We start from the raw sequence: 15,747 nt of genomic DNA, 5'->3' as shown, positions 1-15,747 counted from the left end.
AGATATCTTTCAACTCTCACATCTAGTCTAAACATTGCACAGTCTTCTTCATAGGTGGTTGGCCAGCCTATCACTAAATGCCTTTGGATCAGTGGCTACTCTGGTTCAATCTGCTGTGACCAGAGTATTGGTTATGAACAAGTATGGAGACTGTAGTCTTCTTCATAGATTCTTCTCTAAGAATAGTAGCAGAAGACAGGGCATAGGAAGGTTTGGCGTGGGGAAAGATGGGTTGATTCACTCAAGGTTTCATGGGTTGAATATAATTTTTGCATAACCATTGATTTCTGAACACTTTTTAGTGACTCTAGGTGTTTAGAATTTGAATTAGGAGGTAACCAATTATAGTAGAAAAGAGCACTGGACTGGAAGTTCTAATCTGAGCTCCCTGACAAAGGAAGAGAGCGGGTCCCTGATCTCTTCTTTCATTTTCTTTTCCTCCTTTATTTTCATTACAGGAGTACAGAAATTGATTAATTACAATCTTTAGTTCATGACTAACTCTTATTATTGATTTGTAAATGGCTTGCTTTTATTTGTTTGGTTACTTATTAGTAACTTACTACTGGTGAACTATATTTTAAAACAAAAGAAGATTTTTACAATAATTGATATCTCCTTGCATTAGTTTTTTTATTGCTGCATAACAAATTACCACAAATCTAGCAGTTTAAAATAATATCCGTATATTTTCTCACAGGTTCTGTGGGTCAAGAGTTTGGAGAGAACTTAACTGGGTCTTCCATACCAGGTGTCACAAGGCTTAAATCATGGTGTTGGACAGACTGTGATCTCATCTTGAGGCAGGACAAGGAAAGCTCCCTCAGTTGGTTGGCTGAATTTGTTTCCTTGAGGCTGTAGATGTGGAAGCTTGCATCTTCAAAGTCAGCATCATGTCTTTTGCAGGAACATGGATGAAGCTGGAGACCATTATCCTTAGAAAACTAACACAGGAACAGAGAACCAATACTGCATGTTCTCACTTGCAAGTGGGAGCCCAATGATGAGAACACATGGACACATAGAGGGGAACAACAGACACTGAGGCCTTCTGGAGGATGGAGAATGGGAAGAGGGAGAGGGTCAGGAAAAATAACTAAAAGATACTAGGCTTAATACCTAGGTGATGAAATAATCTGTACAACAAACCTCTGTGACACGATTTTACCTATATCACACCCCTGCATATATACCCCTGAACTTAAATTAAAAGTCAAAAAAAAAAAATCAGCAATGAAGAGAAAGAGTTTCTGCTGCTTTGAGTACCTGACTTCTAAACTCATTTTAAGGGCTCTCCTGATTAGGTAAGCCCCACCCAGGGTAATTTATCTTTTGATTATTTAAATCCAATTGTTAGGGACTTTAATTACATCTTCAAAATTCCTTCATCTTTACCATATAACAGGACTTAATTACAGAAGGGGTATCCCATCACCTTTGTCACATTGTATTGGTTAGGAGAAAGTTACAGATCCCACCTACACTTAAGGGGAAGGGATTATACAAGAGTGTGGGTCACCGGGGGTCATTTAAGAATTCTGCCTTCCACACTACCCCTATGGAATTCCTCCAAATTCCCACACTCCTGACTCTCTCCCTCCAAATCTCGTCATTCCTTAGCTTTCCTTTCTCTATCAACTTATTTACCTTGAGATTTGCTTTTTAGTCAGTTAGTATTATACTGCTAAGATTCACCCATATTGACATATGTTTTTATAATCATTCATTTAAACTCTACTTAATAATATTCCATTAAGTGAATTTTTATACGATGAATTAATTCACTCTCATGTTGATGGACAGTTGAATTGTTTCTAGATTTTTTGCTACTGTGAAAATGCTGATGCAAACATTTTTGCACATGTCTCTTATTGATGTATAAGAATATATTTTGAGGATATATGCAGGAGTGAAATTTCTGGGTCACAGGATATATTAATTTCAACTTTAGTAGAGAATGTCAAATTTTTCTAAATTCACATTTCTATCAGCAACATACAGATCCTGTGGCTCTATTTTATCTCTTGGCATAGATTGATTTTTACATTTTTGCCTGAAAAAGCGATGGGAATTGGTACCCCATTCCGGCCTTAATTGCATTTCCCGGCTCCCTGATAACGTTCAACACCTCTTTGAATGTTTGCAAGCCATGTGTTTCATCTGCAGAACATCTGCCCATGGATTTCCCTATTTCTTATTGAATTGTTTGTCTTATTTTAATATTTATGTGTAGGCATTATTTAGACATTCAGCTTTACTTTTCTTGCCAGAAGTATAAAGGAATTGGGGAAGATGCCTGTTAAGTTCCTTCATCTGTAAATCGGGATAATCGTTCTTGCCATGCTTACTTTTCAAAGCTGATGCAAAGATCAAATGAAAAAATATATGTGAAAGCACTCTGTACACTAAAAAGGAAGGAATGACTTGTTTTAGGGTAAATAAGCCTGATAACTTGTAAATATGGAAACATTCAACTTTGAATTGGGAGGCAATTTAGTGTGGTGATTAAACACAGATGGTTGCGCCAGACTGCCTGGGTCCAAACCTTCACTCCAGCAGACACTAATAATGTGAACTTAGGTGATTTATGTAACCTCCATGTCCCAATTTCCTTATCTAACAAATGAGAGCTAGTCAAGTCTCTACCTCAAAGAGATTTTTTATAGGATTGAATGAATTAATATATAGATAAGACTGAGAACAGTATCTAGCAAATAATTAGCACTATATTAATACCTGTTGAGAATATTACTTGACTTGGATTTCCACAGTTCCTGCTGAATGTTCTGCTAATCAAATTGAGGACAGTTACTTCCACACACTCCCATACGTGTACATTCTTTTCATATTGACCCATTTCTGACAGGTCAAAATAGTTCATTTTTTTTTTCATGAATAACTCTTGAGTATGGAATTAGTGGCTGGTGGAAAAATATTAACTCAGGCCACTGAAGTATACATGTAATAATAGAATACAAATAATACATTATATAATAATAATATATCATAGAATGTGTAATTCTGCCTCTAAGCTCTTATCCTGGTTTAATAGCTGGTGATCCTGTAAGGGGTATTGAATTACTTATTCCAGGCTGCGTGAAGCATGACAACAAGGCATGATAGACCTTAAATTGCACTGCTTTGTTGAGCCTGAAATCACATTTGAGGCCATAGTTATTGTCCAAGTAAAATTGACTGCCAATTATTTGAATAAAGAGAAGTGGTATTGTCTTATATTAGTTATCTTTTTTTCTCATTAATGAAGTTCATTTGGGCCCATTTGTCTACCTTTTCTTTGTTCTTCTGTGACTTTCTTAAGACTACTGAATTCATAGATGGCTTTTATCCACTCCAGACAGATAGAAGGAGTCCGATTCTTCTAGTGAATGTATTTTTAGCAACAATTAAAGCTTATGTATCCTGCTTTTCGAATGCATCCTGCAGCCTTCAGAACCACCTGCATTCAGCCTTCAGGGACCTGGACTGCTTTGCTGATGGTTTAGCTATCAACGGAAGGCATAAACACTACAGGTTGTGTGTAAGCTTGAGAGGGTAGCTAATTATGCTAAACAAGAAATATTAATAATGCAGGACGTGCAAACAAAAACGCTCTTACCAAATTCGAGACATTATTCTTCCTTTCTTCTTCCTGCTGTCTCCCTCCCCACTCTCTTCTACTCATCTGAAGAACATAATAGTAGCAGAAGGTGGGGCTCCTCCAGCAGATACTGGATCCTAAAAAAGCAAGAGATGACAATGACAATAAAATTCCCCATCCTGAGAAAGAGAAACACCATTTTTATCTGTCTTGGAGCTGGATTTTTATGAAAGGTTTGGAAACCATGGCAGTGCAAAAACTGGAAGAAGTTAAACAAAACTGGTAAAGGCTCTCACGGAGAGTTCAGTCAAGTGTTAGGGTAGGGTCTTGTCAGAGACATCCTGGGTCACTTCCATCCAGACCTGAACAAGAGGAGTCTTGGCATGTGGAGAGGTAAGGGTTGGGTCCACTGGGAGGACAAACTCTTTTTTCCTGCCATCGGAGTAAGAACATCTGAATAAACATTATTCAGGAGGCCCTGTCAGCTGATCTAAACTTAGTTCTCTTAGGCTAAGCCCCCCAAAAGAGTCTTTCAAGATCATGGACAGGTATTCTGCTTATCTTTTGCTGTGTAACCAAATATCCCAAAACTTATTGGCTTGAAATAATGACTTATGATTCTCTGTTGATGGTTGATGGGCTTGGCTTGGCAGTTCTCGTTGGGCTGTCTCACATGGTTGCACTTAGATAGCTGCAGGAGCTGGCGTCATCAGAAGGCCTAAATGAAATAGATATCAGCCTGGCCTCGGTACTCACATGTCCGGTCCCTAATGCCCTTCCATGTGACAAATATGGCACAGCATCGCCTCTGCCATGTTCTATTGTTCTAAACAGCGAAAGGCCAACCCAAATTCACCCAGAGATTGGAGTCACCTGTGGGTACTAAGAGGAACCCATTAGGAATAGGATGGGGGCTGTCTTTGGAGACAAACTACTACACAGGTACCCACTCCTTGGGAAGTTTCCCAGGAAACATACCCACAGAGAAGCACTGGAGACCTTCAGTGCTGGGTCTAGCAGGAATTCCTTACTGGTGAACTACTTTTCAACCTTTAGCTTTCAGCTAAAACATTACTTTCCCTAGGATGGCTGTCCAAGGCTCTGTCATTAAATTAGGTTTTCCAGCATTTATCACAGTTTGTAATGACATATTTCTATGATTATTGATTTAACATATGTCTCCAACAGAGGACTGAACTCTCTGAGGACAGGTCCTCTGCTTTGCTTTTTTTTTAATATATATACTTTAAGTTTTAGGGTACATGTGCACAATGTGCAGGTTAGTTACATATGTATACATGTGATGTGCTGGTGCGCTGCATCCACTAACTCGTCATCTAGCATTAGGTATATCTCCCAATGCTATCCCTCCCCCCTCCCCCCACCCCATAACAGTCCCCAGAGTGTGATGTTCCCCTTCCTGTGTCCATGTGTTCTCATTGTTCAATTCCCACCTATGAGTGAGAATATGCGGTGTTTGGTTTTTTGTTCTTGCGATAGTTTACTGAGAATGATGATTTCTAATTTCATCCATATCCCTACAAAGGACATGAACTCATCATTTTTATGGCTGCATAGTATTCCATGGTGTATATGTGCCACATTTTCTTAATCCAGTCTATCATTGTTGGACATTTGGGTTGGTTCCAAGTCTTTGCTATTGTGAATAGTGCCGCAATAAACATACATGTGCATGTGTCTTTATAGCAGCATGATTTATAATCCTTTGGGTATATACCCAGTAATGGGATGGCTGGGTCAAATGGTATTTCTAGTTCTAGATCCCTGAGGAATTGCCACACTGACTTCCACAATGGTTGAACTAGTTTACAGTCCCACCAACAGTGTAAAAGTGTTCCTATTTCTCCACATCCTCTCCAGGTGCTCTGCTTTGAGTGCTCCCCACTGATTCCCTGCACTTAGCTTGGTGCTGGCTCTCAGTAAGACAACAGGCAACAGTTATAGTGGAATGAAGACATAGGTGAGTGGTTAACATCAACATATCTGATCTTGCCAACCAACTTCTATGGTTCGCGCAGAGATTTCTACAAAGAGGAGTCTCCCTTTCATTCACTGATTACGTTTTAAAATCAAAATTTACTGAAAGAGAGAATTTCAGAGCCTCATGGATTCCAGATCAAGAACACCTAGCTTAGGTGTTACAGCATAAAACATACTGCACTTATATTTTTAGTTATATTATTTTGGATTTATTTAGAATGGCTACGGAATGTCCTTCTTTGATGAGAAGATAAAAAACCTTCTACATCCTAGATGTTTATAATAACATAAAAGCTAGAGTTTGTGTCAGAAGAGCTAGCTTCTATAAGAGGTTGAAAAGTTCATAAAATATTCCAAGCATCAGGGTCAGAAGTTAGGGTATTTTACTTTAGGACCTGTTTGAATTTCAGATCATGCTTGCATTTCATGACAAATTAAATGTACCCTTGAATCTGCTCTGAACATATTTCACATGGGTATTTATCTGAATGTCAATAAAATACAGAGCAGTTGCAAAATCATCCAGCAAGGATGAAGTTTTATTGTTTCAGGTCAGTTAACCGTCACTCTGAGAGTAAAACAGTGAGCGCCTAATGCACTGAAGTGAGGAGTATGGATTTTGTTCTAAATGAAGCCATTGGAAGTTTTTCAGCTGGAGAAAGACAGGATCATACATTTTAAAGAAATATCCCAGGTGCTGAGTGGAGTTTAGACTATAGTTTATGAATGAAAGAAGAAGACTAGCCAAGAAGCTACTGCAATTGTCCCGGTGGGACATATAAGTAGCAGTCAAGACCAGAGGTGAATGACTAGAATAATGAAGGAATTTAAAATCATATCATATTTATACTTAAAAAGCCAGGAGATGCTTAGATGTTTCAACTGGGAATATAAGAGATGCCTTCAAATATATGACAGCTGTCATGTAAAAGATGGATTAAAATTATTCTGAATTTCGAAAGGCAGAACCACGAGCGGAAACCACAGGGCATGAGATCCAGGCTCAGAATAATTTTATCTCTGAGCCACGCAAAGATGGAAGGGGCTGCCTGGGGAGGCCGTGAGTGCCCATTCCCGACTGCGTTCCAGTAGGGACTAGAGGACCGCTCAGAGCAAACGTGGTGGGTCTAGGGAGGGATCGTGGGACCAGATGACACTTAGATGTCCTTTGGAGATTTGGGGAAATGTGGCAGTAATGAGAGCGGTGGATATTCTCATTTTGGTGATACACCACTAAGGTAGAGAAAATTAACAGTTATGTCACTCTTCTTGAAGCTTTTCAGACAAGGACTCCAGAGTATTTGGCACATAGCATATCCAAGGTGGTGTGTTGCTACTGTTGACCTATTTAGTAGAGATGCATAAGCTTTTCTTTTCACTTCTTGGCTACATTTCTCAGAATATTTTTCTTTAATCTTCTTTAGAGAGATGCAGTAGCGGAAGACTCTAAGATCTGGATTAGAGAAACCTAGCTTGAAATTCTCTGTCCACATTGCTAATTGCATGAGTGTCAGCAAATTATTTAATGGCTCTGGGCCTCATTTAATCACCTATTAAATGGGGATAACACTACCTAGGAACTAATCCATACAAAGTTCCTAGCATCCTGGAAGATTTTAATACATAGTAATTGTATGTAGATAAAAAACCCCAAAACAAAAACCATTTACTTATGCAAGCCAATGAAACTTAGTAATTATGTATACAAATTGGAAGGTACAAATCACAGTAAGTGAAGAGTTAACTGGCAAAAGGAAATGCTCACTGATTGAGTTGATGAAGTTCTAAACTTCAGGATATTATTTATTTTTTTCCTCTAATTTGATGCATCTTTAAAGATAACCATTTATACAAATTCTTAAACACTCTAAGAAATTAGCCGCAGTTCAGAGGCAATAATGTATGATTCTCGGAGCTTTCTCCAGGCTAGTGCTGGGAAGCGGGAGGGAGTAATTGAGCCTCTGGGATGAGTGCACTTCTTCCTGTGGATACTGGGAGGGGGTGAAATTGGTCTTCAAATAAACATGATTCATGGCTTAGTGGAGAAACTGCAAAGTTCCCCATGAAAATGGAATAGCAAGTCAGTTCATTATACTGTAGTTATTGATATTGCAATCTGCTCCCAATGGAGGCAATTACAAATCCATTTAGGAAAGAGTGTGATTGGGACTTTTGTTTGTATTCACCTAACCATTAGGTGCCTGGACAATGTTTTTCAAGTGAGACTCCTCCACCACCTTTGGGTTCTATTCATTTCTATATCTCTAGCACCTGTCACAGTTGCCTGGCACATTGATGGGTTTTGTTAATATTTGCTGATTCATTAGAAATTCCCTCGTTATGCAGTCTCTGATGTGCTTTTGTCCACCCAGCACAGGATGCTCAGAAACTGCTTATAACATTACCTTTTTGTATGTATGCATTATATGTGCCCCCTCACCCCAGAGGCTTTGGTTCTCACCTAGTACCAATCTTGAACGCACGTCCTCCACAGCTCTTATATTTACAGTGAATGACCCGTTCACACCAATGCAATAGTGTGCATAACCTGCTTATGCATGAGACTTTCCCTATTTTCTCAGAGTTTCTTGTAAAGCCCCAAAGCTGAAGAGAGCAGACAAGTTCCCCCATATTTTTACAAGTGTCAGGAAGCTGGCAGAGGTGCCCTCTATGGCTTTCTGGGTAATCTATTGATACTCTGACTATCACTACCGCCCACCACATCCTAACTATCCTATATAAAGTGAAGACATGACATTTGAAGGAAACTCACCTAATAGTTCATTGATGTGAGGGAATTTAGGCTTAGAGGGGAGTGCTGTGACATTGTCATCTCCAGACCCACATAACAGAGTTCCAAGAAAACTGTCATAGAGTTTAGAAGTGGGTGCTTCAAGAAGAGGAGGCTGTATCTCACTCTCTCTGGATGCTGGCTGAGCTCAGAAGCATGGTAGCCACTCTAGCTCTGCCACAGGGAGTGGAGGCAGAGAATTCCTGAAGGACTTGACTCCTTGACACTGGAGCTTAGAGTGATCCCTGCATATAGAGAATGGGGCATAATTACAACCTGGACGATTGTGGAGGTATGAGGATGGATGGTGCAGCCTGCAATGGCTGGGTTGAGAAAAAGGATAAGAGGGCCAGCATTTGGCAAGCATTTTCCTTGCCACAGGAGCTGGCCAGGCTTAAGTGATCTAGAAAGCATCTTCCTAAGAGGGCAGCACATGTGGGAGGGGACTCAACTGTGGAAAGTACCATGGTGGGGGGCAGGAGCTAAGAGATGGTCCAAAGAGAGCAACTGGAGAGCACCCCATCCCCTCCAGGACCTGAACAGTGAGGCAGTTCCCACTGTGACTCTGAGAACTCAGACACATCTCACAAGAAGCCAGCATCTGAAAGTGGGCAACACAGAAGGGCCACCTAGTGTCAGCCAAGGGAGAAAGATAACAGTGACTATCTAAGGGGAAAAAGAGACTTTTGCCTCTTCCTCTAATCCCTCTTCATGCACTTACCCCAAAAAGGGCAGAAGAGAGGGAAGAAGGTGGAAGAACAGGTCATGCTCAACCTCTACTGCAAGTCCCAAGCCAAGTTCAAGCCTGACTGGAGAAGGAGTGGGCAGTGGAGGAAGGTAGTGAGGAGAAAAGAAAGGGAAAGGGCCTGAAATTAGAAGTGAGGTTCAAGTTTTATTTTAGATTAGACAGAATGTTAGAGTATGTAAAAATCTCCTTTAGAAAGGAGATTGTTTGTAAAAAAACAAAAGGGATTAGATAATCACTGCAAATATGCAGAAAGCAGTGGAAAGAGAAAAATAAAACTATTACTGTTTGTATTCTTACTAAGTTCAGACTATTCATTAAAATGCTTCCATGTACGATGTATATGTCACTGAAGAATTCGTAGGTGATATGGAAGTGGGACTTATATCTCCCAGGGCCCACTTACATCACACCTCAGCAGCCTCATTAGATATGCTTTTCCTTTCTGAATCTCACCAGCTCTCTGGAGCTGGTGGGTTACTCTCCCTCATGGTGCTCATTGTCTGCTCTCTGGATGCAAATTTGCATACCACTCCTCAGAACGCACTTTAGTGAGACCCCATGTGAAGAGCATGGCATTGAGGTCACTGTGCATGGGAAGGCCACTTACATTCATGTACACTCACCCTTCTTCCAAGAATGTCAGTAGCCAGGTTTAGAGATTGAGCATGGTCTAATAGAAGACACTTTCATTTAGGCTAATTAAAGCAGGTATTGTGCTCGGAAAAGAAATCAAAGACAACTTCTTAGAGTAATCCTGGGTTCTCACTGAAAAATGCAGTATGATCTCTTGGGTGTTAGATATGGAAGGCTCACAAGATGTTTGGTATGTGCTGTTTAATACCCTGTTTCCAACATTCAGGCAAATTTCCTATTTGGGGACATTGTCTCCACCTAATTGAAAATTGCTGAGCTGTTACATTATTACCCAGATGGTTTTATAAAATGGTTTTGAGTTCTCATTTGCTTTTAGTAGATGAGTTCATTTGGAAAAGAAAATTTAAACACAATATTAACAAATGAAAATGACAGTGATAGGTCTTTTTTGTGTGGGAATCACAAGAGGATAGGAAATGATGCAATTAAAAGCATCCTTTGAGATGGCTTTTCCATGGTAAGATTGTGGTAGAAGCTAAGGAGTTACGGCACTTAATATTTCCACATTGTAATGGCCTTTTGACTGTCTATACTTCAGCAGTCTGTCCAAGTGTGCAAATTTTGAAGACAGGGACATTTAATCTACCTGCAATCCTATTGATTACGACTCCAAAATATATTTTCAATCAATTCTTTTCTCTCTCTGTTTTTTTTTTTTTTTTTTTTTTTTTTTTTTTTTTTTTTTTGTAGTTGGAGTTTGGCTGTTGTTGCCCAGGCTGGAGTGCAGTGGCAAGATCTCGGCTCACTGCAACATCTGCCTCCCGGGTTCAAGCAATTCTCCTGCCTCAGCCTCCCAAGTAGCTGGGATTACAGGCGTATGCCACCACGCCTGGCTAATTTTTGTACTGACATCAAGTGATCCACCTTCCTCAGCCTCCCAAAGTGCTGGGTTTACAGGCGTGAGCCACGGTGTCCAGCCCAATTCTTTTATCTTTACCTCCATTGACGCTACTTTAGTCTGGGCTCCTAATTGTCTCTTTGCTTCAGTCCATTCCCCTAATAGTAGCTGATGTGATATTAGAAAGCTAATGGAGGACTTACGACTTAAAATAGTGAATTGAAATAAACTCACAGGATCTGTATTCTCCAATACTTAATAAATAGGGGGCAGGGGAGAGTACAAACCAGCCAAAAATATATCAACAATTTGATTGAATAAACTTAGACAAAATCCTCTCGCTCTGTCTGCATCTCTCCATATTTGGGAGGATTGGTGTAAAGGCCCAGGCTTTTGCTGCCTCACCAGAATGGCTTCTAGGGGACAGGTACTGGGTTAGAAGCAGGATTAGGCTAAGTCCTCCCCTCCTTTCCACACTAGAACCTCTCTTCTCATTTTTTTGGTGGATAAAAAAGTTCCTCTCCGTGGTGGCCATGAGAATGTGCCTCTCAGATCTCCAACTGTAGGGACCAAGGGCTCCAGCTGCTTGGCTGTGAAATCCATCACTGAGTTTGTGTCAAATCCGTGTTTCCCAGCTATTGGCTGTGCCCAGCAGCGACACCGAAGCAGACCCATTTCTGAGAGATGCAAGACTCCACTAATGGGCAATTTTGGCTCGAGAGCTCTGCAATGGCCTTGTCCAACTTTCCTTAGACTGCATAGCAATCTAGCAAGCTTCTACCTAGCCTTCCTTCCTTCTCTCTGTTCTTTACTCAAAGTCGGGCCTACGTCACAGTCTAATGGTTCTCTCAGCCTTTCCTGGAAGTCTCCAATTTCTTTCATAGACATTCCCCTAATAACTTTCTTGCACATTTAGTCTTGTCTTGATGCCTGCTCCTCGGAGGACCCAAACTGATACACTGGCACATAGAAGATGTTTAATAAAAGTATTCAAGAAATGAATGACCTTATTGAAGGAATTTAAAAGTCTTTTCATTAAATGTTTTTCAAGTTAATAAACTTTTTTTTCAAAGAGTAGTTTTAGGTTCACAGAATATTTGTGTAGAAAGTACAGAGAGTTCCCACATACCCCATTACCTCCACACATTCACAAGCTCCCCCACTGTGGACATCCTACACCACAGTGGTACCTTTTTTACAACTGACGAAGCTATATTGACATATCATTGTCACCCAAAGTCCATAGATTACATTAGCATTTACTTTCGGTTTTGTACATTTTATGGGTTTGGACAAATGTATAATGATATGTATTCCTCATTGTGGTATCATACAGAATAGTTTCACTACCCTAAAAATTTTCTGTGCTTTATGTATTCATCCCTCCCTCCCTGTAGCCCCTGGCAACCACTAATATTTTTACTGCCTCCATAGTTTTGCCTTTTCCAGAATGTCATATAGTTGGAATCACACAGTTTACAGCCTTTTTAGATTGTGTCCTTTCCCTTAGTAATATGCATTTAAATTTCCTCCATGCCTTTTTATGGTTTGATAGCTAATTTATTTTTAGCTCTGAATAGTATTCCATTGTCTAGATGTATCGTAGCTTATTTGTTCATTCACCTAGTGAAGGACAACTTGGTTGCTCCCAAGGTTTGGCAATCATTAACAAAGCTGTTATAAATATCCAAGTGCAGGTTTTTGTGTGAACATAAGCCTTCAATCATTTGGGTAAAAAATATGATTGATTGATGGATTGTATAGTAAGAGTATGTTTAGTTTTGTAAGAAACTGCCAAATTGTCTTCCAAAGTGGTTGTATTATTTTGCATTTTCACCAGCAGTGAGTGGGAGTTCCTGTTCTTTCACATCCTCCCCAGCATTTGACGTTGTCAGTGTTTTGGATTTTGGCCATTCTAATAGGTGTGCAGTGGTATCTCATTGTTTTAATTTGCAATTCCCTAATGGCATTTGATGTTGAACATTTTTTCATATGTTTACTTTAATATCTTCTTTGGTGAGGTGTCTGTTCAGGTATTTTGCTTATTTTAAAATCAACTTGTTTTTTTTTCTTATTGCTGAATTTAGCTCTTTGTATATTTTGGATACTAGTCCTTTATAAGATGTGTGTCTCACAGATATTTTCTCCTAGTCTCTGGCTAGTCTTCTCATTCTCCTGATATTGTCTTTTGCAGAGCAGAAGTTCTCAATTTCAAAGAAGTCCAGCTTACCGAATATTTATTTTATGGGTCATGCCTTTCGTGTTGTATTTAAAAAGTCATCGTCACATCCAAGTTTGCCTAGATTTTCTCCTATGTTGTCTTCTAGGAATTCTACAGTTTTGGATTTAAGTCTTTTATATATTTTGAATTAATTTTTGAGAAGAGTGTAAGGTCTGTGTCTCTGTTTTTTTATGTGGATGTCTAGTTGTTCTAATACCGTTCATTGAAACACAATATTTTTTCCCATTGAATAGCCATTGCTCCTTTGTTAAAGCTAGTTGGCTATACTCATGCAGTTCAATTTTGGGGCTCTCTACTCATCCCATTAATTGTAGTTGTTGTTGTTGTTTTGCTCTAATTTTTCATCAATACCACATGGTCTTTATTACTGTAGCTTTAATTACTGTGTTTTAATTACTGTAGTAAATACAGAAGTCAGGTACTGTCAGTCTTCTGACTTTGTTTTGCTTCTACAATATTGAGTTGGCTCTTCTGAGTCTTTTCACTCTCCGTATACATTTTAGATTCAATTTGTTGATATTTATAAAATATCTTGCTGAGATTTTAATTGAGATTGCATTAAATCTCTAATTCAACTTGGGTAAAATTGACATATTGACAATATTAAGTCTTCTATCCATGAACATAGAATATGTCTTTATTTACTTTGTTCTGCTTTGATATCTTTCATTAGAGTTTTTTAGTTTTCCACAGACAGATACTGTATATACTTTGCTATATTTATATCTAAGAATTTTTGTGAGGATGCTGATGTAAATGGTAACATGTTTTTAATTTCAAATTTCACTCATTCATTGCTGGTATAAAGGAAAGTGATTGGCTTTTATATATTAGCTTCTATCCTGCAACCTTTGTATAATTGTTTATTAGTTTTGTCAATTATTTGGAGTTTTCTATATAGACAATCATTTCACCGGTAAACAGAAGCAGATTTATTTCTTCCTTCCTCATTGATATAACTTTATTTATTTTCTTGTCTTATTACATTAGCTAGAACTTCTGGTATCATGTTGAAAAGCAGTAGTCAGCAGGGCCATCCTTGTCGTGATTCTGATCTTATCAGGAAAGCTTTGAGTTTCTCACCATTAAACATGATGTTAGCTGTAGGCTTTTTTTTTTTAGTAGATTTTATTTATCAAATTGAGGAAGTCCCCCTCTATTTCTAGCATACTGAGATTTTTAAAAAATCATAAATGGATGTTAGATTTTGTTAAATGCTTTTTCTACATCTATTGATATGATAATGTGATTTTTCTTCTTTAGCCTCTTGATGTGATGGATTATATTAATTCATTTTCAAATGTTGAACTAGCCTAACATACCTGAGATAAATTCCACTTGGTAGTGGTATACAATTATTTTAACACATTTTTGGATTTGACTTACTAAGTCTTTGTTGAAGATTTTTGCATCTCATCTCTCATGTTCATAAAATACATTTATGTATAGTTTATTTTCTTAAAATGTCTCTGTCTGGTTTTGATATTAGGGTAATGCTGGCCTTGTAGAATGAATTAGGATGGATACCCTCTGCTTTTTTTAGGAAGAGATTGTAGAGAATTGGCATAGTGTCTTCTTTAAATGTTTGGTAGATTTTACCAGTGATTGCTCTGGGACTGGTGCTGTCTGTTTTGGGAAGTTATTGATCATTGATTTAATTTCTTTAACAGATGTAGGGCTATTTAGATTGTCTTTTTTTTCTTGTTTGAATTTTGGTATATTCTGTCTTTCAAGGAATTGGTCAATTTTATCCAGGTATCACAGTAGTGGCCATAGGGTTGTTTATACTATTCCTTATTATCTTTTTAATGTCTATGAGTTCTGTAGTGATGTTCCCACTTTCATTCCTGATATTAGCAATTTGTGTCTTCTCTTCTACTCTTGGTGCCTGGCTAGAGGCTTATCAATTTTATTTATCTTTCCAGAGAACTAGTTTTAGTTTTATTGATTTTCTATATTGAGTTACTGTTTTCAATTTTATTGATTTCTGCTCTTTTATTTATTTCTGCTTAATTTGAATTTAAGCTGCTTTTCTTATTTTGGTATCCTAAGGTGGAAGCATAAACTATCGATTTTAGATACTTTTTATTTTCTAATATATGCATTCAATGCCATAAATTTCTCTCTAAGTACTGCTTTTGCTGCATCCTGCAAATTTTGATAAGTTGTATTTTCATTTAGTTCCAAATTAAAAAATTGAGATTTCTTTTTTGAGGCATGTGTTATTTAGAAGTGCAGTTTAATCTTCAATTATCTTGGGATTTTGCAGCTATCTTTCTGTTACTGATTTCAAGTTTAATTTCACTGTAGTCTGGAAGTAGATGTTTTATGATATTTATCTTTAAAAATTTGTTAAGGCATGTTTTATGACCCCAAATGTGGTCTATCCTGGTTAATGTTCCATGTGAGCTTGAGAAGAATGCGTAACCTGCTGTTGTTGGATGAAGTAGTCTATAAATTTCAATTATATCCAGTTGATTGATGGTGCTGTTGAGTTCAACAATGTGCTTACTGATTTTCTGCCTGAATCAGTCCATTTCTAATAAGACATGTTAAAATGTCTAGCCCTAACAGTGGATTCACCCATTTTTCCTTACAGTTTTATCAGTTTTTACCTCACATATTTTGATACTCTGTTGTTAAGTGCATACATATTGAGGATTATTATGTTTCCGTGAAGTATTTACCTCCTTTATCATTATGTAATACCTCTATTCCTTCTTGATAACATTCCTTGCTCTAAAGTCTGCTATGTCTGAAATTAGTATAGTTACTTCCTCTTTTTTTAAATTAGTGTTAGCATATTATATTTTCCCTCATCACTTTTAATCTCCATGTGTCTTTATATTTAAAGTGGGTTTCTTCTAGACAGCAT

General features: G+C 38.2%; 1 long non-coding RNA gene across 1 annotated transcript in view; it reads right to left on the bottom strand.

Moving 5' to 3' along the window:
- Positions 1-428: 428 nt before the first annotated feature.
- The window catches only part of LOC109029509 (uncharacterized), a 62,337-nt gene continuing 47,018 nt past the window's right edge, over positions 429-15,747 (bottom strand). The window contains exons 3-4 of the long non-coding RNA XR_002008615.4: positions 3,617-3,735; positions 429-944 (exon numbers count right to left, since the gene is read on the bottom strand). This is a non-coding gene — a long non-coding RNA (uncharacterized lncRNA). The remainder of the gene's footprint in view (positions 945-3,616; positions 3,736-15,747) is intronic.

This window comes from Gorilla gorilla, chromosome 15 (assembly GCF_029281585.2).
Source record: "Gorilla gorilla gorilla isolate KB3781 chromosome 15, NHGRI_mGorGor1-v2.1_pri, whole genome shotgun sequence".
Classification (NCBI taxonomy): Eukaryota; Metazoa; Chordata; class Mammalia; order Primates; family Hominidae; genus Gorilla; species Gorilla gorilla.
Note: the sequence above shows the minus strand (reverse complement) of the source record. Positions and strands in the feature narration are given on the sequence as shown.